At 42.1% G+C, this 26,937-nt stretch overlaps 1 pseudogene; it reads left to right on the top strand.

Annotated features, from left to right (window-relative positions):
- LOC144133778 (uncharacterized) overlaps window positions 1-26,111 on the top strand; it is a 36,402-nt pseudogene extending 10,291 nt beyond the window's left edge.
- Window positions 26,112-26,937: the final 826 nt, after the last annotated feature.

Here is a 26,937-nt window from a genome sequence, read left to right as displayed (position 1 = left end):
GTTATCAAATCATGCAAAAGCGCGTATTGAAAGAAAGACAGGCAAGAATGCAGTAAATGACAGGCAAGAGCATCTTTTTTGTCTGTGCATGCACTGAGAGTAGTTGTATGTTAATTAAAAACAATCATAGAAGCATAATAAGCCAAGAGTTGGTGGCACCAGCATTTACATGGCTGCTGCCAAGTAGCCGTAAGATGGTGGTTTCAGTTAAAAGTAAAGGGTTCTTGTTTCACCAAAGCAGCAATGACATTGCTAAAGTATTCACCTCGAGGGTTCAACAGCAGGACTACAGTGCTCCCACCATTGCATAAAGAGTCAGAAGTGGAGCTTTAAAACTGGGGTGGAGATTTTACTCATCTTATAAGCTTAGAAATTTATTTTATGATGTTCTCTTCATGAAAGAACCACTGACAGCTTCTCTCGTCAGCAGCAGCAGGTTTTGTTTATTGCCCTGGCCACCAATTAAACTCGGCGTTGCTGCTGCATTTGTACTGTCTTGGGATCTTTGCATAACATAAGACGCATCCAAAACTACATTCAGGCAATTTTTATACATCTGGTATGTTTTCAAAGCTATTTAACTGCGTAGCTTTTCTCTTCGCATTTAGTTTACTAAGCCGGGTGGTGCTGCAATCGCAGCTACTTGAACGCTGCTGGCTTCAAATGTCTCAGATTGCCATTTTCGCTTCTAAGGCCTTTTGAGGCAACAGTGTGTAACACATGCTGCGTAGATGTGCACCGTGAGCCTTTTAACAGAAGGACCCAATTCTCTAAGGCATTTGCCGTGCCTATGTGGCAGGCGTATTGCCGGGAATCTTTGTAGCGTTTTTTCATTCATCAAAGCTGTCGGCACTCTGCTTTATCAATTTTTTTTTGTGTGATGATGATGCAAGACGCGACCATATTTATCACTATTGAACGCATCCAGGCGGAGCCGATTCTACACCGTATCTCGAAAGTTTGATGTCAGCTTTAAATCTAGCACGGCCGAGCGCGGCGGGCATTCTGTTCTATGACCGCTAAATCGTTCATTTCTTTACGGGCGCAAGTTAGCACAAATAAAGAGTTTCGTTTGAAAGCCCTTTTCGCTGCCTTCCTGCTCGCTGGACTGCTGGCTTCACTACGTGACATTATTAATGCCATTTAAAATATGAGCGTTAGGCCAGTGGTCGAATGCCATGTCAGATTCTCATATTGTGCACTCAGGTCAGGTATCATACCTGAACGTAAAATTAAGTGTTTTCCGGCTCTCAAAAACCTTATTGCAAAAGCTTTTGTTTTCCGGTTTTCATTCACAAAGCTAATATTCAACTGCAGGACGAAACTACAGACATCAACACCGCCTGGTGAGCCGGCAGCCTCTGAAAACCATGATGGCAGCCTCGAGAGTTATGGCAGCAGCCCCTGCTTCTGATGATAGCCCCAGACATGAGTCTGATGTGTAGCTCCTAAAGTTTATTGCATTGTTTATTAAGGGGAAGGTAGTCTTGAACCAAAAATTATTAGCGAAGTTTTAGTTGTGAAGTCAAAAACATATTTTTGTGTGTCTATTCCAAATAGCTCAATCTCATTGAAAATGTGCTTGTGCACTTCGTTAATATGTTGTGCTGGTTTCTGTTGAGCGTTTTCGAGAACTATTGGTGTAAGAAAATTGCTAAAATGCTTGCCATTTATTTTCCTTGACAGCAAAAAAAGCAGTTAGGGTAACATCATCATCCCGCATTCAGCAAGTGAAGTTTAGGGGTTTTTTCATGATAGGGAGGATGACTGTACCCTTATTTCAATCCAAGATGTCAATAAAAACGAATAGCCTGCATTTGAGCTAGTTTCCAGCAGCAAAATTATTTGAAAATTCGACAGGAACTTGCATAACAATACACGAGTGCGCGAGGAATTTTACTTAAAATAAATGACATGCTTGAAATCTGGACACAAATATATTGCCTAAAATATCATAACAGGGAGTTCATTAATAACATTTTTTCACTGAAGACCTTTCTAGTGAGAGGAGGCATGCTGTCTATGGTGCTTCTATGGTATCGCGTCAGATGTGCTGTCAGCACTCTTTTGGGGCACTTCCCTGCTTTGCCTGGCATATTTGTCAGTGCTCCATGCCGCTGACACGTCTTTTGTTAGGTAGTTAGTTATATTGATTTTAATGGCGCAAAATCAACTGAGGCTATGATGCGCCAAACACACATTTACAGCTTTTGTTAAAGGTTACGCTTTTTATATCTAAAGTTTGTTTAAAACATTGGCATCTCGGAGAAACTTAAGAATGCTTGAAAAATCAACCAGTGCTTGACCTCCCAAAAGTAGCATGGTGTGTAGTGGTATGTATTCATTGTAGAATGTAGTGAAATATTTTTTCCCCAGTTGTTCCAGTTTTGTGCATAAAACTAAAATGTGGTTTACCGTGAATTCATAGCCACACATTACGCAGAGAGGTTTGTCTTTTTTTGTCAGTAAGAAGTTGGGTGTAAGGTGTTTCTGTCCAATGCGTAGTCGACACAAGATAACTTCTGTAAAACGCTCCTGATGTTTACATGATCTTCATTCTCCCAAAAGGGGTTATATAATGTAGTTTGTTGTTTGTCTGTTCATTCCATGCAATCTGCCACTTATTTCTGAGTTTACTGTGCAGTAATTTAGGAAAATCCCTCTGTGGTATGCTAACTTGTTTTATATGATCAATTCGAGCTTGTGCTGCGCAAGCATCTGCTCTCTCATTACCTAAAATTCCAACATGGCTAGGGACCAAGCAGAATATAATGCTATGTTTTTGCTTTGTGATTTTAACTATGTTATGTATGATTTATCCTATTATGGGTTCAGCAGCATTTGTAGAGTTCAGCGCTTTGAGCATACTCAGTGAATCGGAGTAAATGATGATATTTTCTATGTTTTGTTTTACTATTTCTTCTACGGCTAAGAGGATTGCATACGACTCCGCAGTAAATACCGGTGCATACTGTAGCAATCGTATAATTTTTTTGTTTTTTCCTAGAACTACTGCGCTTCCGACATGACTTTCTCTTTTTGAGCCATCAATGTAAAATTCAGTGTAGGTGTCATATTTTTCTTTTAGTGCGAAGAACTCTTGCAGTATGTGCTCGTGTGGCATTTTCTTTTTGTTTACGTGTGTCAGTGTGAAGTCACACACCGAAGGGAGGCTGTACCATGGTGGCAGATATTCATGTCTTTGTGCAATATTCGGTAGGGCGTCCAGCACTGATAACGTTTCACATTTATCTTCAAAGCGCCTTATTATTGGCCTGATAAAAAGTGGTTCATTATTGAATAATCTTCTAGATGGTCACTTGGTAACAATGTGATAGCAGAGATGTTTAGGAAGAGAACGGGTTTTTAGGATCTGCGTGCACGTAAGTGTGACTCTTCAGTCCTCAAGTGTGGGCTCATTACCTTCAACATAAAGACTATTTACCGGGGATGTTCTATATGCTCCAATTGATAGGCGCAGGCCAAGACTATGAACAGGGTCCGGTCGTTTCAAGTAGGATGCTCTTGGTGAACCATATACTATGAACCCGTAGTCCAGTTTCGAGCGCACCAAAGAGCGATATGTTTGTAATAGGCATGCTCTAACGGACCCCCACCGTTTTCGCGAGAGTACCTTTAATTCATTGAGGGCTTGGGATGCTTTCTTATTAAGGTTGTTAATGTGTGGTAGGAATGTAAGTTTCTTGTCAAAAGTGACGCCTAAAAATTTATGTTCCTGTTTGACTAGCAGTGTGGTTTGATTCAAGCATAGATTGGGATCGACCTGTAGGCCTCGTCGTAGTGAGAACAGAACATCTACTGTTTTTTGAGCAGAGAACTTGAATCCATTTTTCTCTGCCCAAGCAGCCAGTATATTTAGTGTGATTTGTATTTGTCTCTTGCAGGACAGTATGCTGGAAGAAGTGTATGCTATCTGTAGGTCATCTACATAAACTGAATACATTACAGACTTCGGTATTACTTCGGCCAAATAATTCCTTTTTACTATGAAGAGTGTCGTACTTAAAATGCATCCCTGGGGTACACCATTCTCTTGGGTGAATGTCATTGATAGAGTTGCTCCAAGACGGACTCTGAATGTGCGGTTAGTCATGAAGTCGTTTAAGCAGTTCAGCATCCAGCCGCTGATCCCTAGCTCTGCTAGGTCATGGAGGATGCCGAACTTCCACGTGGTATCTTAGGCCTTCTCCAAATCGAAGAAGACCCTGATACAGTGCTGTTTGTGGATGAATGCCTCCCGGATGGTGTTTTCTAGGCGGACAAGATGATCAGTGGTCGAGCATGCTTTCTTAAATCCACATTAACGTACATCTGAGAATCGACGAGATTCAACTGTGAAGGTCACTCTAATGTTTAGTATGCTTTCGAAAGAGTTAGCAATGCAGCTGGTGAGGGATGTCGGTCTGTAATTGTTAGGACTTGTTGGTTGTTTTCCGGGTTTCAGAAAATGTACTATTATTGCTTTCTTCCACTTCTCAGGTATATTCCCAGTTGTCCATATTTTATTAAAGAATTTCAACAATGCCTGCACGGCAGCCTAAGAGAGATGGGCAAGCATAGTGTAATGCACATTATCTGGGCCTGGTGGTGTTTTTTACCAGAAGATAATACCCTAATCAATTCCTGGATTGTGTTGGGTTGATTGTAGTCCTCGTGCATACCTGCTGAAAATGGAAGTTTCTTGTTTTTCTGCCACTGCTTTGTACTTCTGGAACGTGTTTGTGTAATTGGACGAAATGGAAACTTAGTAAAATGCTCACCCAGTATGTTGACATGTTCTTCTAATGATATTTGTGTCCTGGGTGTAGTCAATAGGGGAAGTGTGAAAGTGTTATGGTCATTACTGAATCTACGAGCTTTTTACCACGTTTTTTTTAGGTTATTGAGTTGTTTATTGAGGATACATATTTCTGCCGCGAAGTTTTCTCGGCATTTATTCGAATGAATCGCGCTCTGGCCTTGGCCCTCTTATAGGCAATCAAGTTCTCCGCTCTGGGAAACCGACGCAGAGAGCCTCAAGCTTTATTTTGTTGTTTTTTGCAAATGTGCATTGTTGTGTCCACCATACTTTATGTTTATTGTGTACAAGTCCTGCTGTTTGTGGTATTGCTAGTGTAGCGGCCGATATTATGCATGTAGTAAACTTTTCATTAATTTAGTCTATGCTGAGGTCTTCACAAAACTCTTTTTCTAGTGTGGCACTTGCTGTAAAAAGTGACCAGTTGGCGAGGTGAAGTTTCCACCGCCGCGGTCTTGTGGGGATGAATGGAGTAGACGACGAGAGGCTGATGATAGTAGGTAGGTGATCACTTCCCAGAGGGTCGTTTAAAACATCCCATTTAAAATCGTTAAAAAAACGATGGTGATGTGAAAGCTAAATCGAGGAAGCTCATTTTTGCCGAGCTTGGGCAACAATAAGTGGCTTTTTCTGTATTTAAAAGACAGATATTATTTGAGAGGATAAAATTTTCGATTATTTGTCCCCTTGATTCACATCGTTCGCTTCCCCAAAATGGGGAGTGAGCGTTAAAATCGCCAACTACCAGATATTTATTTATGTATTTAATTATTTCGAATACTTTCCAGGCCTGAAGGCATTACAGAAAGGAGTGGTATTGATACTTAACACAAACAGTGCATATGATAGAATATTATTTTACAAAGCGGCAGAAAATACAGTGGTCTTGAAGTTGTTTATGTCAGAATGGCAGCGATGGAGGGAGCAAGGTCGCTCCAGTTTACGCTGCTTTTGGGAATAAATGAATTATGACACCCTTTTGTTCTGAAAAATGGGACAGCAACTTTAAGCATGTGGTCAGAACGGGAGGATATGTATGATGGGCGAGCGAAAAGATGATCCTTTAACACAGGGTTATGATGATACATTCTATGAAAAAGACAAAGTCGAAAGCATTTAGGGTGCGAAGAAAGGTCCGGTAGGGCAAGGGTGCTTTTCATGGAAGCAATGCAGGCGTGACGGGAATAGTTAGATAAGATAAAACTTGCTGCGCAATTTTGAATGGATTCAAGTGTGTTTATTAGTGTGACTTGAATGGGATCCCATACTGCGCATGCATATTCTAGTTTAGCCGCACTAATGCTTTGTACAATGTTAGTTTTATCAGCAGAGGCGCAGCAAAGAAATTTCGACGTAGGTACCTAAGAACCCGGTTAGCGTTAATAGTGACGCGTTCAACGTGTATATGCCATGATAGGTTACTTGAATATGAACACCTAGGTATATGTATGAGTTGACGGATTTAAGGGAAGTGTCGCGAATAAATTAAGTGCGCGTGTTGTCAGGGATGTTGGTGCGACACGATACATGCATTGTTTTACATTTGTTAGCATTTAGTCGCATGAACCATTTATCGCACCAGTTAGATATGCTGTTAAGATCCTCTTGAAACTTATTAGAATCAGTGTGATCAGTTATTTTGCAATAAACAACGCAGTCGACAGCGAAAAGCCTGCTAGATGAATGGGAAATGCATTTAGGAAGGTCGTTAATGTAGATAAGGAAAAGAAGAGGTCCCAGTACCTATTTCTGGAGTACGCCCGATGTTACGGAAATGTGAGTAGATGAACAGTCGTTAGCAGAAACGTACTGAGTTCGATTTGACAGAAAGCTTTTAATCCAGTTTAGAACATTTGGATCAATGTTAAGCATACTAAGTTTAAGAATTAGGTGATCATGTGAAACAGTATCGAAAGCTTTCGCAAAGTCCAAAAACACGCAATCTACATCGAAGCTCATGTCACCATAGGTAAACCGGTCATTAGTAAAACATATAAGTTGTGTTTCGCATGAGAACGTCTTTCCAAAACCGTGTTGTTCAGCCGCAACGAAGGAATTAGACTCAAGGAAATTGACGAGATGAGAATATATATTAAGCTCCAAATGTTTACGTGGAATACTTGTGAGTGATTTAGGGCGATAGTTTTCGGGGGAATGAGTGTTACCTGATTTAGGGACCGGAACAACCTCGTCAACCCTCCAATCGCTTGGGAGTACTGAGGAACCTAGAGAGCGTGAAAAAAGCATCGAAAGCAAAATTGCAGAATATGGTTGAGTAATTTTGAGCATTTTACAATTGATTGAATCTTCACCCGATGAAGAAGATATTTTCACGCTTTCAATCAACTTTGCAATACCGGCCCAATCTATACAAATAAAATTCATTGGCAACTAAGAGTAATTAGGTACAGAGGGAAGAGCAGTGTTAGCACTTTTGAGGAAAACAGAACAAAATACATCATTTAAAACGGAGCAGCACTGCTTCCTAGGAATGAGGACAATGTCAGAACGGGCTAGTTTGATTACTTTGCTTTCTTTGCCACCAGCAATATTCCAGAATTTGCGTGGATTAGATTGTAGAAGTGATGGAAGGGTGTTATCGAAAAGAATTTTTTTTCCATTCTTGACTGCGATAGCGTATTCCGCGTGAATGTGATGATATGCAGCCCAGCGTTCAGGAAGGTTAGTTGCTTTCGCACGACGAAAAATACGTTTCTTCATATTGCGTAGGCAGCGCAGGGTTCCAGTAAACCACGGTGAAGCAGAATTAGAAATGATCTTTCTTGTAGGCACATGGCGATCTATTAGTGCAAGCAGTTTGTGCTTGTACAATAACCAGTTCTCTTCAACGGTACGTTCGGAAAAGTCTAGTGTGTACTCAGTAAGGAATGATTCTAATTCAGCTGTGATGGATGTGGTATCGGCGGCATTGTAGTCACATATAGTTTTAACAACTTTCGTAGAACGAACTTTCTTCTTAATTGTCAAGTGGAGAAGAGAGTGGTCACTGATTCCTTTCATGTTCTTCGGAGTAGAGACCAAATGAGGGGCTGTGGTAAAAAAAGGTCAAGCATTTGAGGAGCTACTGGTAGTGCGTGTAGGTTCAAGATATCAGCTGTGTTAGATTGAAGTCGGCGCAGATGTCTAAAAAATGGATGCATTCGGAGTATGGCTGCTTAAAAGAGGAAACAGCGGATTTCCGAACAATATATTTGGAAAATTGAAATCACCTAGCAAGAATAAATGTGATTTTGGGTATTGAACAATTAATTTGTTAAGAACATCATAAAGATCAGTGCAGAAAGGAGCTGGTGAGGATGGGGACCTATAAAAAGCACAAAAGATAAGGTCGCCTGTTGGAAAAGCTACATGAGTGCAAACTATTTCTAGCGGTGAATCAATGGGGATTGCGAAGGAATTGATAAGAGTTCACGGCAATGAGTACACCTCCGCCAGCACGGAAATCGCGATCGAATCTTTAAAAGTTACATGTTTCTTCACAGTCTAATATTTCACTATTTTTAATATTTGCTGAGAGCCACGTTTCAGTAAGGACAACTATATCAGCTGAGCATGCGTCGATATGGGATGACAGTGATGAGCGTTTGTTGGCGATACTTTGAACATTCGTGAAAAGAAGCGATATGCAGTTTTTTCTTCGAGCGTGAGATAGTTTCTGAACCTAAATGCGGAGAGGGTGAAACCGGTGATGCGTTGACCGTTTTGGGTTCAATCGAGCTCCTAGCTGGTCCGATCTTGTATACTTCGTCTGTGGTTGCGCTATACACGTAGAATTTATTACCTATGATTAGTTTGTTAAGTCGCAATAAATAGGACTGACCGCTAGCCTTTCCAAAGTCATTTAGTGCTTTCCTCAATCGACGGGTAGCTTTGCAAAAATCTTCGCCGATTGAAACACCCTCACCTTTAAACTTTGCTTTTTGGGAAAGTATGTAATCCCTCATTTTAGAAGAGGCAAACTTGGCAATAACAAGCCGTGTCTTGCCGGCATTAAATGTTCCTAATCTATGAGCTCTATGAATTGAGAGTTTCGAGGAATTCATGTTGAGACACTTGTAAAAAAAATGATGTATCTGGGCTTCTTATTGTACCCACGTCTACGATAAGTTGTCTGAGATTCCATAGAAAATTAAGTTACCGCGTCTTGATTGGTCTTCCAGAACGTCTAGCCTTGACGCGAGCGCAGCGTTTTCATTTGAAATTGCTTCTTGGACTGCGCTAGTAATATCTGTTCCTGAAGGCGTATTTTCAAGGGACTCGACCGCGGCCTCCACGGCAGCCACCCTGTTGGATAGGCCGGAAAGAGTTTCAGTAAGGGTTTCATGGTTGACCTTAAGTTCCGCTATGGCATTCATCATTTCATTATGACGCGCGTCAAACTTGGACGACAAAGCAGCCATAGCGACCATAACTTCACTGTGCTGATGATCAGCGTTTCCAGGACCTGGATTTAACTCCACGTCCCCGGAAAGTAATAGCAACAGATACACAATCATTCAGAGTGGCAACCAGCACTTGTGGGCAAGGTAAGAGCAGCATACAGACATTGTACGTTTGCAAAGTGGCGATTCAGATTGACTAACCAGCACAAGAAAGCAGAAAGAAGTTCTTAGCAGCAACCGCATGGTAGCTGCTCTCCCGTGCCCACTGGAAGCGCCTTGGAGGGACCAGTTGCTTAAATCTGGCCGCTGCAGTGCTGCCGCTGGCGGCAGTGTCGACGTCCCACTAGAGAGGGGCGTGAAGATGACGTCTTCGGTGATGAGATAACAAAGGCTGTTGTTGGCTGTTGGGGGCGGTAGATTCAGCAGGAAATACGATGCCGATGTAGACGTGACACACGTGTCAGACGGTGAAAGCCATGAGCCGTGAACAGCAAACTGCACAAGAAAGCAGAAAAAAGTTCTTAGCAGCAACCGCGTGGTAGCTGCTCTCCCGTGCCCACTGAAAGCGCCTTGGAGGGACCACTTGCTTAAATCTGGCCGCTGCAGTTCTGCTGCTGGCGGCAGTGTCGATGTCACACTAGACAGGGGCGTGAAGATGACGTCTTCGTTGATGAGATAACGAATGCTGTTGTTGGCTGTTGGGGGCTGTAGATGCAGCAGGACATACGATGCCGATGTAGACGTGACACACGTGTCAGACGGTGAAAGCCATGAGCCGAGAACAGCAAACTGCACAAGAAAGCAGAAAGGAGTTCTTAGCAGCAACCGCATTGTAGCTCCTCTCCCGTGCCCACTGCATGGCTCCGACAGTTGATCAATCAGGCTTTCTAAATCTTCGTTTGTCAATGTGATGTGCGGGGAAGATATACGGAACATACTGTTATTATTTTGTAGGTAACGACGCTAACGGCAACTGCCTCAAGTTTTGTGTCAAGTCTGATTTCTTGAGCAGGGACGCCGCTTTGAACGACAATCGCGACGACTCCGGAGAGTCGACTTGCTGCTCGCCATCGCGTCTAAAAGTTTTGTAATGTTTCAGGATATGCACAAGTTGTGGACCAAGATTGTTCTCCTGAAGACATAAAACTATAGGTAACATTGACCACAAATGTGTTATGTCACTGTAATTCCACATAAGTCCTCTGCAATTCCAATGAATTAAAAAAGCCATGTTTATGCTTTTGAAAGGAAATGAAAGAGATTTATTTATGTAGCAGGCCCGTTACGAGGGCCCTGTCTTGTTTTCGTTCAAGAGACCTGTTCCGCCGCTGTAATGGAGGTGGAGTGGGTTTTGTATCCATCACCTTAACAGTGGTGCTGGAGGACCGCGCTGCCGCGGTTGTGTTAGTTTCAGGTTTCTTCCGAAGGGGGGAGGTCCTGCGGGATGCACACCCATGAACCGGCGGTCTCTGCTTTGATGGTGGCAGAGCAGCCTTCGCTGTCGCTGCCTGGGGCGTGGAGGGCCCTGCCAATGGCTCGGTGGAAGCAGCCTCGGCAGGTGCCGGAGTGCTTTGTGGTGCTACGCCCCTGCGCACCACATCAGCGAAGTTTGGTTTGCTGTGAAAGAGAGTGTGTTGGTAAGCGCGAAACGCCTCCTTGCCTCTTTAAATGAAATGTTTTCTTTTGTCTTTACGGTGATGATTTCTTTTTCCTTTTTCCAGGACGGACACGCCCTGGAGTACGCAGCGTGGTCTCCTTCGCAGTTTGGGCAGCGCAGTGCTGCATCACATTCCTCAGAATGGTGGTACTTCGAGGCGCATTTCGCGCAGGTTTTGCGGCCGCGGCAGGTCCTTGAGGCGTGGCCAAACTTTTGACAGTTGAGACATCGGCGGGGATTGGGTATATAATGTCTGACACTGATTTTCAGATATCCAACTTCGATCATTTCGGGCAAAGTGCTGGTGTTAAATGTGAGGACCATGTGTTTGGTGTCTATTTCTTTATTGTCCTTGCTGATTTTGATTCGGTGAACGTCAATCACATTCTGGTCGGTGAGCACTTGAAGCATTTCGGCTTCTATTAAATGGATGAAGTCACTTTCTGAGATAACGCCTTGGACTGTGTTAAGAAATCGGTGGGGAGCCACGGAGACAGAGATGTTCCCTATGGAAGCAATGCTTGACAGTTTCGAGCACTGGATGCTCTCACGCAATTCAAGGAGTAGGTCGCCACAGGCCATTTTTGATAACATGTAACCAGGGCCCAAGGCATCTGTTAAACATTTCGACACAAGAAATGGCGATATTATTCGGGCTTGCTTTTGCTCGCATTCACTGTGAATAACATGAAACTTTGAAAATGCTTGTTTCTTTTAGAGAAAAAATCTGCTTCGTTCCGCCCTCTTTGAGAGAGCGATGTGGTTTTGAAAGGGGGGAGCCATAAAAAATTGTAGTTATTCGGTCATGTTGCCAGCCACCCACCACAGAGTCCAACGAGGGGAAGGGACAGGAACTTAAAAGCAAGTCCTGCCCACGCCAGTTTACACCTCAACTATAACGAAATAAGACGCAACACAGGGTAGTTATTCAAACAAGGTTAACCCTCGCCGCCATGAAAAAAGAAAAACCAGGAAGTGAGTATGAGATAGGAGAGTTGTAAGAAAGAGACAGGAAAGTGAAAGCTGGAGGGGAGGACAGGAAAAGGCGACTGCCGATTTCCCCCGGTCGGGTCAGGCCGGAGGTGCCGTCTACAGGAAGCTGGGGCCAAAGTGGTGTGTTGCCTCCGCCGAGGGGCCTTAAAGGTTCAAACGCTCGGCATCGACTCAACCACCAGGATCCCCTTTTATCCGGACACGGCGATGCCACGCACGGCGAGGCGCGGGTGCTCGGGTCCGTGGTGATGCACGGTTCACCATCATCCCCCTTCGGGGATGTCCCTGTGGATGCTCGGGAACCCGCGGTGTCGCCACTCACCGACGCCTGCAAGCTGCAGACGCCCACCTGCGGGGATTACACGTCTTTTGTCCTCATCGTCATTGTTACATTCATGCTAGGCTGAACATACTACAAGTTTTCATAGAATTCAGTAAAAATTTCGTTGCAGTGCGTATTTTTTTGTGACCTCTAGTCTCTATGTATTATATGTGCATATTATGCTATTTAGAGTCCGCGAGGCTCGAGCAAGATTTGCAAAAACTGTTCCACTTCTATGCTGAACATGGTGCAAGCTCTTACAGTATGAAATTTCCTTACAATATATATTTTTGTGAGTGTGAGGTATAGCTGATAATGCACATATACTATGTGATTTCTGGTCTGCAATGCAAAAGCAAGGTTAGCAAAGAAGTTCATTCCACTTCTGTAAGCAGAACATAGTACAAGCTTTTGTAGCATTCAGTCGAAATTTCCTTAGTGTATTTTACTGTGAGCTCTAGTCTCTAGCGTTTAATGGGGGCATATTATGTGATTATTAGACTGCAAGGCGCAAGCAAGGTTTGAGTCTGCTGAAAAGGGTACAAACTTTTACAATTTGACATTTCCTTACAATTTATTTTTTCTGTGACTTCTGGTGTTTAGGTTACATATGCAGTAACACGGACAGTTGAGCGAGTTGGTACATGATTTTAAAACTTTCTAAAGCCCTGCTACGGGGGACACCAAGAGAAAGAAAACGAAGGACAAGCGCTTGTCCTTCGTTTTCTTTCTCTTGGTTTCCCCCGTAGCAGCGCTTTCGAAAGTTTTAAAATGTTTACATATGCATATCATGCAATTTCTAGTCTGTGTAAGGTACAAGCAAGATACGCCAAATACTTTGTTCCACTTCTGTATGGTTAACATTTCACAAACACAGTATTCTCTTTTCCTACTGTGTGAAGTATTTTGTAACATCTAACATGATTCTGTCATTGTGAAGAGTATAAACTGCAATGAATATTTTTACAAAATCTGTGGATTGTTCTGCTTCCGCACATTGAACGTACTGACCACAAGTTTTGATGGGTTTCAACGCGGACGTTTTCTCCTATTTTATAGTAAGTAGCAGTGTTCAGTAGTTCTCTGCTACTCGTTTTGTGGCATACTGTTAGTAATGTATGGTTTCCTTCTAAGATTTTTTTTGGTTGCTTTAACTGATGAAGTGCTCATTTTTGTATCACTGTATCAAGTGAAATTATTTCTTGATGTTGGAGCTACTCTGTGCATTTTATGTCTGTAGCAGAATATCTATCGGACACCTCCCACAGGCTTCCACTGCATCCCTTCAAGCCTACTGAGAGGTGTCTAAGATAAAGAAAGTTGAGCTAGTTGTTTTAAAGTCACAGAGGGTGTAATGCAGGCAACTAAGACCTAGAAGGAAGCACAGGACATTGACATCATGAAAGGTTGAATGTGACAATTTTGTTGCCATCTGTAGAGGCTTGTAAACACATCAGGTCGCAACAGCTTCACCGCGAGTGTGACCTTGCATGGGCATGTTCATTTTTGCATTGACCTGCACTGTTTTAGTGCTTTGAAATACCTGTTCAAGAGCAAAATGGACAATAGCCACAAGAGCCTTGCATAGTCCCCTGTAAATACCCAAGGACATTTTATGGACCTCCGTGGCATAGAGAAAACCTGGTCAAATTGATGTGTAAGGGAGGTCCCCAGATGATTTCAAGATCTGGGGATATCCTCATCTCCTGTCGCGACATCACACGGATGTCCACAGGACGTCAGTGTTGTCACTGGGACGGGACCTGACGATGACCAGGACTCCCGATTTGAATCCGGTTTACAATTTAAATGAAATAAGTGATTATGACAAATCCATGCAACAAACTCTTCCCACCCCGTGAAAAGGGCCGGAGAAAGCCAACGAGGGGGCACACCTGCGCCTGCTCACTAACACAGTACTGCGGCCGGCAACTCTAAAGGATTTCAATCCTCAATTCGACGGGCAGCGCTCACACTGTGGGGAGGTGTCTGACACCTACCACATCGTGTGGGCCGGCCAGCAGAACCCATCCTTACCCCCCATCCAGAACCCAACCCGAGAGGAGTGGGAGACGATCCTGACTGGCTGCTGCACCCTCCAGGCCCAAAGGGGCTTATCGCAGCGTCAATGGTGTGCCTGACTAGGCATGCCACTTAGTGGTTGTAAGGGCGTGACCCTTCAATGTGATCGGAACATTATTGATAGAGACAGTAGCGCACAGCAATGCGTCATCCCGCCAGTAACGAAAGAGGAAATAAACAAAGCTTTACGAGCAATGCAAAGGAGAAAAGCAGCTGGTGAGGATTATGTAACTTATGATCTGTTGAAAGATGGCGGAGAGATTTTGCTAGAAAAACTAGCCGCCCTGTATACGCAACGCCTTATGACCTCGACCGTACGAGAAACTTGTTGGGTTGGGTTTTATGGCGCATAGGCAACTAAGGCCATCATGCACCAAGCTCGAGGCATAGGAGAAATCTCTGGATGATTTTATAGAAATGTGAAAATCGTTGATGGTGCAGAGTGCTTAAATAATTAAAATTACCTATTGATGATGAAGGAAAAAGATGCTAGAAAATGGGTACTATTAAAACTTTTATAGAGGGTCGGGTCACCTAAGCGGCCATCCATACTAGGGTAAGGATCTCGAGGCTTCAGCTTACTGTGCGTTACCTACAAGGTGTTTACTAAGGTAATCGCTAATAGAGTCAGGAAAACCTTAGACTTTAACCACCCAAACGCTCAAGCAGGCTTTTGTAAAGAATAATCCACTATAGATCATATTCAAACTATCAATTCGATGATAGAGAAATGCACATATTATAACCAACCCCTATATATAGCCTTCATTGATTATGAGAAAGCATTTCACTCAGTAGAAACCTCAGCAATCATACAGGCATTGAGTAAACAGGGTGTAGATGAGCCTTATGTCAAAATACTGGAAGATATATATAGGAACTGTACAACTACCATATTCCTCCATAAAGTCAGCAATAAAATTCCAATAACGAAGGGTGTCAGGCAAAGAGACACGATCTCCCCAATGCTATTCATGGCCTGTTTACAGGAGGTATTCTGAGGCCTGAATTGGGAACAGTTGAGGATAAGAGTTAATGAAGAATAAATAAATATTCGGCGATTCGCCGATGACATCGCCTTGCTGAACTGCAATTTAGATGAACTGCAAATCATGATCAATGAGTTAGACAGACAGAGCAGTACGGTGGGCCTAAAAATTAACATGCAGAAAACCAAAGTAATGCTCAACAGTCTAGCAAGGGAACAGCAGTTCACAATTGGCAACGAAGGGCTCGAAGTTGTAAAGGAAAAGGTCTGCTTAGGGCAGGTAGTGACAGCTGATCCGGATCATGAGAGGGAAATAACTAGAAGGGTAAGAATGGGGTGGAGCGCATGTGGCAGATTATATCATGTCATGAGTAGCAGGTTACCAATATCCTTCAAGAGAAAAGTGTACAACAGCTGTATCCTACCGGTAGTCACCTATGGGGCAGAAACGTGGCGGCTAACGAAAAGGGTCCAGCTTAAGGACAGCACGGCGAGCCATCGAAAGGAAAATGATAGGTTTAATGTTAAGAGATCGGAAGCGGGCACAGTGGGTGAGGGAACAAACACGTGTTAATGACATCCTAGTCGAAATCAAGAGGAAGAAATGGGCTTGAGCAGGGCATGTACTGCGAATGCAACAAAACCGCTGGTGGTTAAGGGTAACGGAGTGGATTCCAAGAGAAGGTAAGCGTAGTAGGGGGCGGCAGAAGGTTAGGTGCATGGATGAGTTTGCAGGCATAGGGTGGGCGCAGATGGCAAAGGACAGGGATAATTCGAGAGACATGGGAGAGGCTTTTGCCCTGCAGTGGGTTTATTCAGGCTGATGATGATGATGACCCTTTAGGTTACGACCCAAAAACCTCTCTCTATGGTTAATAAATATTTTCTACCACCACCACACGCACACTTTGGCTGAGGCCTACCTAAAAAGCATGTTAATGTTACAGAAAACTGAATTAACTAAAGAGGTGTGCAGATATTTCATATTTTGTCATAGTAAATCGAATGTCCTCCTGTTCGATTCACTCTACAAGTGAAGGATTGAAGTTTCAGTTATTTGGTACTAACTGACTTTGAACTCAACTTTTTGAATAATAGGCATGAAATTTGAATAGGGCGTGCCATAATTTTTCTTTCTGATGACTATTTCAAAAACAGCCTACTCCGGCAACGCACAACATGGGCAATTTGTGCAAAGAGCAGCCAGTATCATCATCACTGCAAAGCAGTCCACTCTATGGATAATGGTTTAGAAACAACAGGCTTTAGCTAGGGTCAGCAAACTCTGCCTTGTACCTTCTTGCCTGATATTGGAGGCCATGGCTCACCACTCTTGTCCCGTTACCACTAGAGATGTAGAACTAGTTTCAGTCATCATCAGTACAAACAGGAAATTTTATTATGTGTAGAACATGAAGGTCAGCAAGCAATATCTACAGACTTCGTGTTCAGTCTTTAGGTAGAGCTTAGCCACTTCACTCTTTTGCATGAATATTTGATTTGTGCCCATATTCACGCACAGTGAATAAACACATGGACATTCAATTGGTTTTCTCTACTTTGTTTTCTACTCTCTGTAGATGATTTGGCAGCGAAGCTGTTGTATTCAATTCAGTTCTAGAATACTATTCACACATCCCTAGGACTAACAACGCCTTTTCTGAAGACCACTCATTTCACCTTATATATTTTGCTGCTTTGTTGAGCGTGACAATGTTGCTTATGACAACCATGCAAGGGAAAGAAAATGGTTATATGTAGGGTAGCTTACAAAATGGAGGTCACATTTTTAATGTGGAAACAAGACTTAAGGCAAAAATTTTTATGACCTTGCAAAAGTGTACACAAGTGCTTCACCTAACATTTAAAAACTTTCTCATTGCAGGGTGCTGAAGAGGACTCCTGATCAATTAGCCAAATGATCTAACATCTTAGTGTGCTTATGTGCTTCCAAAAGTTTTTAGCAGTGCTTCATCGTGTGCTGTCGAGTCTGCGTCTAGCTAGCGCTTTCCAGGACTTTGTAATAATGTACCAACTAGCCCCTACTGTAGCTCTTTTTACTTTAGTTTCACTTTTAAGCAGAGTTCCTTTCTTATGCTTTATGCAAATCTATTGTCTTATTCAACTATAGCAGTTTTGTTTTTCCCAGTTTTCTATGGGACCTCATGATACATCCGCCAACACTAATTGAAACTCGTCATGCAAGACACCTGCCAGCCCCCATCAGCTTCTATTAATTTTTCCCTATAAACATTTAGAGCTTTGCTATAGCTTGTCATTTTCAGTGTTCCTTATATTGTTTTAATGTATTTTTTTCAGTGCATCTCACATTTTCATGTTTACTTTCCAGTACCGTTTTCCTTTTTCAATTTCTTTTAAACTGTATTGCTTTTTTACAGCTTTTAACTGTTTTATTTTTTTCTCAAGCCTTTCTATGTAATGCCTTCTTAGGAGCTTGGCTGTATATATAAAAATACTCATCCACCGTGGCAGCTGCCCTTAACAGCGTGGCAGGATTCCTCGTATTTTTGTTGAGTGTGTAAGCCCTTGTCATTGTTCAGTGTTCTTTTTTTGTTTCAATGTGTTTTTCAGTGCATCTCGCATTTTCGTGTTATGTATTGCTTTTTCACAGCTTTTAACTTTATATTCTTTTCTCAATCCTTTCTATGTAATGCCTTCTTTGGAGTTTGGATGTATAAATAAAAAATACTGATCCACCGCTGCAGCTGCCCTGAACAGCGTGGCAGGTTTCCTCGTATTTTTGTGGGGTATCAATTTTCATCTTTTTTTGCTCTGTATTCTGCCTAGGCAACAAACAACAAGAGACTGTACTTGTCAACATGCACAGCTGAGTTCTCAGCCTGGTTGTTCGAAAGGTTGGCTGTCTCAAAACAGGTGAAATTGTTTTACTTCTGTTAAAAAAAGAGTTGTTTCCTAAAGCCGTTTCGCCTTACCCACAGAATGACTTATGACCTTAGTGAAGAAGCACTTCGGAGCGAATTTCTCACTGCTTTCTGAGCTGTAAAGACTATATATAGTAATATTTTAGCGAGTTTCATTCTTAGCAATTAGGCACACACATGAGTCACCACATGCACAGTATTCTCCTGGGAAGCTATAAAATTGACGTTTTATCTGATGTAGCATTATCTGCAACAGTCCAGTTATGGTTGTAACATAGAGTAGGGCAGAAGCAAAGATAGCTTGTCTGCTTCTTCATGCGATGTAAATTAAGCTCATTGAGGCTGTCCCACCCTTGTGCTGTAATAAAATTGTTATGCAGCAAATATTATATGCTTTTTAAAGTATAAAGCTCTTATATATGCTCACCACCAACGACCAAGAATCTGGTCCGTATGATCTTTTTTTGCCCATTTGGCAACACTGACAAGCATGCGCCCTCGTGCGGATACATGAAACGAAGTCCGATATAGGGACTCAAATGCAGCACTTCGAAATTTGACCTCGTCCGATTCAGACCAAAATCGATGTCTAACCTTAACTGCTTGCACTCCACACAATCGTAGCCATCACGTTTGGGCATTGCCATATCGAAATTTTATCTCAGGTCATTGCCAAAATAAGCCCCTGCATTCGTACTATATTTAAAGTTTAACAGAAATAACCCCTGCTAATTTTCTGCTGCACCTCATCTAATCTGTGATCCTAATCTTAAATAGCAGTCAATATTTGGCTGTTGAAACTACAGTGAGAAAGGAACTTCTTTATGGCCTAGATAGCCCCTGAAGTCAAATTACACATGCCATTCCATGTGTACTAATGTCTTGCGCATCATTGTGAGAAAGAAAATATATGCTTCTTTAACCAGGGATCTTTTCTTTGGGCGCTTGTTAAAACGCATCTTCAGGTACCAAAATCACATTCCAAAAGTTGTCTCAATTTGTTATACTCACAGATTTTGCATTACGACGTGTGATAAGCCATTTAATGCAAAAAAATTTAAATGAAGGAAGTCAATAATGGTTCCTATTAAATTATTTTGGATATGCCGTTAGGTACATGAGCACCACCACAGCATCCGTCAAAATATGAAAGATTATAAACAAGGCGACAAAGGAATGGTCAACGTTGGCAGTTGTCACCGAAGCCAATCTTACATACAGCATGGAGAGCATTGAGAGGCATTAAATCAGTAATTTGTTGCCAACCTTTCACTGTAGATGGCTTACTATGTGTCGGAGATCATCTTCCATCTGACATATCGGAACTTCCTCCGGACACAGACGAACAGCTTGGCATTGCATGAAGTGGAGCAGGTAAGCAGTGGTGAAATTTGCCACACCTTTTTTTTTCAAATAGCAATGCATGTAGCGTACTGAGAATTTGTAGAGCACTCAGAATTGGCGCAGTCATTGCTTGGCTCTGTGTAATGATGTTTGCACCGAACCGCAACCTTAACCATCATCATAAGGGTTGTGCATTGGTTGCGAAATATTGTTTTCATTTATTTATAATGCTTTCAACTGGCCAAGCATTTATTTTATTCATACTTGCATGTTACTGCACATAGCTAAAGCTATTCATGATGAAGTAATAATGGAGAACTAGATCCTGGGAGAAATGTATCACATATATACAATTCGAGTGACCATGTTTGCAGGAGTGGCACAAGGAATTCCCTCCAGCACAGCTCCGCATGAAAGCGTGAATCAAGTCCGTCAGCCACCAAAACGCAGTAAGGTCAGTAAACACATCTGCATGGCATGTAGATTCACCACCAGGCATTTTTATGGTTTTTGGCTACATGAACAAGGTTGTTTTTGTATGCACAAAGTGCTGGAAGCAGTTTCTATACATGTCACAATACAAATCGCGTACTGACAGTAGATGCACGTCATCTGAGAGCAATGATTACTGCTTTAAATGAAGTCGGGAAAAGGAATCTAGTGTGCCCATGGCCCAGAGACAGGTGTCCTCTGTTGCTGCAGCCAAAAACATAAGCAACACTCTATTAAGTGCTGCGTCATGCTATGAAGACGGTGACGTGGAAAGTTGTGTGGGTGATTCTTCAAGCACTGGTATTCTCACAAAACTCTCATGCCTGGCAAGGCAGCTGGGGTCGCAATATTGCTGTGCAATAGGTGGAGTCGATGTGGTTGCTGCAGCAGTAGCAGATATTTTAGCAACTGCTGGAACACCCATCGATGTGTCTGCTGTTGAAAATGACCGAGCAAAGAAGTTCCTGTACACCTCTCAGAGAATTTACGTTCCTGCCGAGGAAGTAAAGCTTGAGCATGATGAAAGAGCATACTTTGTTCCACTGAAGGAATTGATTCAGAATTTGCTACATCACCCAACCTTTACCTGCATCTTTCAGTCTGCATTAGACACATCAAGCAATGGGTTTTTAAAGATCTCAATTACGGTACAAGATTTAAAATGCATCTAGTTGTAAGGTGTCATCATAAAAACACTATCGTAATGCTTCTGCACTGCGATGATATTGAATTGGCCAATTCATTACGCATGAAAAGAGGCCGCCAAGGCAAGATGTGTTCTATGTTTCTTTTGCAAGCATACCACCATCAGACAGGTCCAAAGTAGCCAACATATTCTTGCTTAAAGTAGGGAAAGAAAACGCTCTTATTTCATTAGAAGCAAAACGTTTGCTTCTTCAAGACTTCACTTGCACCTTAAGTGAACTTCACATTGGCTGCACTCTGAAAACTGTCTTTGGTGAACAGGTGTTTTATGGTTTTTACTTGCCTACATTAGAGATTCACTGCCATGCCACAATATAGCTGGCTTTAAGGAAAGCCTCACCAAGAATGTCTGCTTAGCATGTCGGACTTGCATAGTTACGACAGCTGAATTTTATAACTTTCACTATGAAATCCAATGCCCACTACATACAGCACCAATATGAACAGGACCTATTCATACTTAATGCAGCAAGTTCAAAAAATGACCGAGCTGAACTGTCGGCACAGTGCTGCATTAAGTCCAACTCAGTTCTCACTGAAATCGAAAATTTCTCTGTACTGACTGACTTGATATGTGACCTGATGCAAAATTTGCTAGAGGGATTATTCCCTTCGAGTTGTCAGTTTAGAAAGTTTACTGTAAGGGAGGCAGCACGGATGAGTTTAAGCCAACTGAACACTGCCGTCTCAGTTCTGCTTTCATAAACAAGAGAGCAAGAGTGATTACCCTCGAAGTTTTTTGTGTGACTTCAGCTTTCCTTGTGCACCAAGCTTTAGTTCAATACTACTTCTGGATTTTCTTTTTATTATTTATGAATGCATGCCTGAAGAGGCTGTGCAAGAGTCCCATTGTGAATGTTTTACGCTCCTGTGCATCATCACACAGCAGTTCATTTCTCCTGTTATTTCCCGAGACGCGATTGAGGACATCGAGCATGTCGTATCACGTCATAATGAGCTCTTTGTGCGGCAGTATGGTTCCAATTTATTTGAACCTAAGTTGCACAAGCTGAAGCATTTGCATTCATGTTGCATAGATGTCTGCTGTTACCTCTCAATTTTATATTACGCTTTTATACATTCTCAAAGCTGGCCGTATGTCACAGCAGCCCAGCTCCGAACGACAGACGAAAGCTGCATTTTTTAGTGAATGAAATTATGAAGCAGCTTTGCACAATCTGCCATCTCTACCTTGAACCTTGTAGTCGTGAATTGCCAGGAGACTGCTGCAAGTGCAGTGAACATGGAGCTGGTCACCATTTTTCGAGATCAAATCAAGGAATAGTGCATCAGCAACCTATTCTCAACCTTTAGCTCTGTGCAGCCATCCTTTTTGAGGAACCAATGCAGCTACCACATTTAGGATGTTGGCTTCATTTGATGTGCAAGTGATCACCAACAGGACGTTTTTTTACTATTCAGCGCTCTTATTTGTGGCCAGCAATCAAGAATGCAAGTGAGCGTTCCAAAAAGATTTTTATTTTCATCTATACAGAGATCCATGAACTCGCCAGCTTCTGTAAGTGCTGACTGCAAGTCAAGATTAAAAATTTGCATTGATGTTGCTTGGACGTTTGCTGTTACATCTCAATTTTATATTGCACTTTTATAAAGGCTCAAAGCTGGCCGTGTGTCACAGAAGCCAAGCGCCGAACGACAGATGAAACCTGCATTTTTTAGTGAAAACAATCTGAAGAAGCTTTGCACAACCTGCAATCTCTGCCTTGCACCTTGTGAAGTAGTCATTAATTGCCAGGAGACTCTGCTGCAAGTGCAGAGTGAACATAGAGCTGTCAAAATTTTCAAGATCAAATGATGAAACAGTGCATCAGCAACCTATTCTAAACCACCAGCTCTGTGCAGACATCCTTTTTAGGGAACAATGCAGCTACTACTTTTAGGATGTCGGCTTCATTTGATGTGCAAGTGCTCACCAACAGGACGGTTTTTTTAAATATTCAGCGGTATAATTTGTGGAAAGCAGTCAAGAAAGCAAGTTAGCGTTCCAAAGAGATTTTGAGGTTGTTCATTTATGCAGAAATCCATGAACTAGCCAGCTTCTGTAAGTGCTGACTGCAAGTCAAGATTAAACACTTGCATTCATGTTGCATGAATGTTTGCTGTTACCTCTCAATTTTATATTGCACTTTTATACAGGCTCAAAGCTGGCCGTATGTCACAGGAGCCAAGCTCCGAACGAAAGATGAAAGCTGCATTTTTTAGTGAAAAAGAAATTTTGAAGCAATTTGCACAACTTCCATTTCTGCCTTGGACCTTGTAAAGTAGTAATGAATTGCCAGGAGACTGCTGCAAGTGCAGTGTGAACATGGAGCTGGTCAACATTTTTCAAGATCAAATCAAGAAATAGTGCATCAGCAACCTATTCTCAACCTCCCGCTCTGTGTAGCCATCCTTTCTTTAGGGAACAATGCACATACCACATTTAGGATGTGGGCTTCATTTGATGTGGAAGTGATCACCATAGGACGTTTTTTTAATATTCAGCGTTCTTATTTGTGGAAGGCAATCAAGATAGCGAGTGAGCGTTCCAAAAAAAATTTGAGGTTGATCATCTATGCAGAAATCCATGAACTAGCCAGTGTCGGAAAGTGCTGACTGCAAGTCAAGATTAAATATTTGCATTCATGTTGCATAGATGTCTGCTGTTACCTCTCCATTTTATATTGCGATTTTTTACATGCTCAAAGCTGGCCGTATGTCACAGCAGCCAAGCTCCGAACGACAGATGAAAGCTGCATTTTTTTAGTGAAAAAGAAATTATGAAGCAGCTTTGCACAACAGCCATCTCTGCCTTGGACATTGTGAAGTAGTCATGAATTGCCAGAAGACTCTGCTGGAAGTGGAGAGTGAACATGTAGCTGGTCAACATTTTTCAAAATCAAATCAAGAAATAGTTCATCAGCAACCTTTTCTAAACCTCCAGCTCTGTGCAGCCATCCTTTTTTGGGGGAACAATGCAGCTACCACATTTAGGATGTTGGCTTCATTTGATGTGCAAGTGATCACCAACAGGACGTTTTTTTTTAATATTCAGCGCTCTTATTTGTGGAAAGCAATCAAGAAAGCAAGTGGGCATTCCAAAAAGATTTTGAGGTTGTTCATGTATGCAGAAATTAATGAACTAGCCAGTTTATGTAAGTGCTGACTGCAAGTCAAGATTAAATATTTGCATTCATGTTGCATAGATGTCTGCTGTTACCTCTCAATTTTATATTGTGCTTTTATACAGGCTCAAAGCTGGGCGTTTGTCACAGCAGCCAAGCTCCGAGCAACAGATGAAAGCTGCATTTTTTAAGTGAAAAAGAAATTGTGAAGCAGCTTTGCACAATCTGCAATCTCTGCTTAGCACCTTGTGAAGCAGTCATGAATTGCCAGGAGACACTGCTGCAAGTGCAGAGTGAATACGGAGCTGGTCACCATTTTTCAAGAACAAATCAAGAAATAGTGCATCAGCAACCTATTCTCAACCTACAGCTCTGTGCATCCATTCTTTTTTAAGGAACCATGCAGCTACCACATTTAGGATGTTGGCTTCATTTGATGTGCAAGTCATCACCAACAGGACGGTTTTAATATTCAGCATTTTTATTTGTGGCCAGCAATCAAGACAGCAAGTGAGCATTCCAAAAAGATTTTGAGGTTGTTCATCCATGCAGAAATCCATGAACTAGCCAGCTTCTGTAAGTGCTGATTACAAGTGAAGGTTAAAAATTTGAATTCATGCTGCTTGGACGTTTGCTGTTACCTGTCAATTTTATGTTGCGCTTTTATACAGGCTAAAAGCTGGCCGTATGTCAAAGGAGCCAAACTCCAAAGGACAGATGAAAGCTGCATTGTTTAGTGAAAAAGAAATTTTCAAGCAGATTTGCACGACTGCCATCTCTGCCTCGACCTCATGAAGTAGTCATGAATTGACAGAAGACTATGCTGCAAGTCCAGAGTGAACATAGAGCTGGTCACCATTTTTCAAGATCAAATCAAGAAATAATGAATCAGCAACCTATTCTCAAAGTCCAGCTCTGTGCAGCTATCCTTCTTTAGGGAACACTGCAGCTACCACTTTTACGATGTTGGCTCATTTTATGTGCAAGTGATCACCAACAGGACGTTTTTTAAAATTCACCACTCTTATTTGTGGCCAGCAATCAGGCCAGCAAGTGTGTGTTCCAAAAATATTTTGAGGTTGTTCATCTAAACAAAAATTCATGAACTAGCCAGCTTCTGTAAGTGCTGACATCAAGACAAGATTAAAAATTTGCATTCATGTTGCATGGACGTTTGCTGTTACCTCTCAATTTTATATGCGCTTTTATACAGGCTCAGAGCAGGCCGTATGTCACAGGAGCCAAGCTCCAAACGACTGAAGCAAGCTGGATTTTTTAGTGAAAAAGAAATTTTGAAGCAATTTGAACAACTTCCATCTCTGCCTTGGACCTAGTGAAGTAGTCATGAAATGCCAGGAGACTGCTGCAAGTGCAGAGTAAACATGGAGCTGGTCAACATTTTTCAAGATCAAATCAAGAAATAGTACATCAGCAACCTATTCTCAACAAACAGCTCTATGCAGCCATCCTTTTTTTTTTAAAATGCCGCTACCACATTTAGGATGTCGGCTTCGTTTGATGTGCAAGTGCTCACCAACAGGAGGTTTTTTTAATATTCAGCGTTCTCATTTGTGGAAAGCAATCAAGAAATCAATTGATCATTCCAAAACGATTTTGAGGTTGTTCATTTATGCAGAAATTCATGAGCTAGCCATTGTCTGTAAGTGCTGAGTGCAAGTCGATATTAAATATTTGCATTCATGTTGCATAGATGTCTGCTCTTACCTCTCAATTTTATATTGCGCTTTTTTACAGGCTCAAAGCTTGCCGTATGTCACAGCAGCCAAGCTCCGAACGACAGATGAAAGCTGCATTTTTTAGTGAAAACGAAATTATGAAGCAGCTTTGCACAGCTGCCATCTCTGCCTTGGACCTTGTGAAGTAGTCATGAATTGCCAGGAGACTCTGCTGCAAGTCCAGAGTAAACATGGAGCTGGTCAACATTTTTCAAGATCAAATCAAGAAATAGTGCATCAGAACCTATTAAACCTCCAGCTCTGTGCAGCCATCCTTTTTTATGGAACAATGCAGCTACCGCATTTAGAATGTTGGCTTCATTTGATGCGCAAGTGATCACAAACAGGACGTTTTTTAATATTATGCGTTCTTATTTGTGGCCAGCAACAGCAAGCTTCTGTTAGTGTTGACTGCAAGTCAAGATTAAATATATGCATTCATGTTGCATGGACGTTTGCTGTTACCTCTCAATTTTATATTGCGCTTTTAAACAGGCTCTAATCTGGCCGTATGTCACAGGAGCCAAGCTCCGAACGACTGATGAAAGCTGGATTTTTTAGTGAAAAAGAAATTTTGAAGCAATTTGCACAACTTCCATCTCTGCCTTGGACCTTGTAAAGTTGTCATGAATTGCCAGGAGACTGCTGCAAGTGCAGTGTGAACATGGAGCTGGTCAACATTTTTCAAGATCAAATCAAGAAATAGTGCATCAGCAACCTATTCTCAACCTCCCGCTCTGTGTAGCCATCCTTTCTTTAGAGAACAATGCACATACCACATTTGAGATGTGGGCTTCATTTGATGTGGAATTGATCACCATAGGAGGTTTTTTAATAATCAGCGTTCTTATTTGCGGAAAGCAATCAAGATAGCAAGTGAGCGTTCCAAAAAAATTTGAGGTTGTTCATCTATGCAGAAATCCATGAACTAGCCAGTGTCTGTAAGTGCTGACTGCAAGTCAAGATTAAATATTTGCATTCATGTTGCATAGATGTCTGCTGTTACCTCTCGATTTTATATTGCGATTTTTTACAGGCTCAAAGCTGGCCGTATGTCACAGCAGCCAAGCTCCGAACGACAGATGAAAGCTGCATTTTTTTAGTGAAAAAGAAACTAAGAAGCAGCTTTGCACAACTGCCATCTCTGCCTTGGACATTGTGAAGTAGTCATGAATTGCCAGAAGACTCTGCTGGAAGTGGAGAGTGAACATGGAGCTGGTCAACATTTTTCAAAATCAAATCAAAAAATAGTGCATCAGCAACCTATTCTCAACCACCAGCTCTGTGCAGCCATCTTTTTTTAGGGAAAAATGCCGCTACCACATTTAGGATGTCGGCTTCACTTGATGTGCAAGTGCTCAACAACAG

Source organism: Amblyomma americanum, chromosome 5, assembly GCF_052857255.1.
Source record: "Amblyomma americanum isolate KBUSLIRL-KWMA chromosome 5, ASM5285725v1, whole genome shotgun sequence".
NCBI classification, from domain to species: domain Eukaryota; kingdom Metazoa; phylum Arthropoda; class Arachnida; order Ixodida; family Ixodidae; genus Amblyomma; species Amblyomma americanum.
This window is presented reverse-complemented; position numbering and strand designations above follow the sequence as displayed.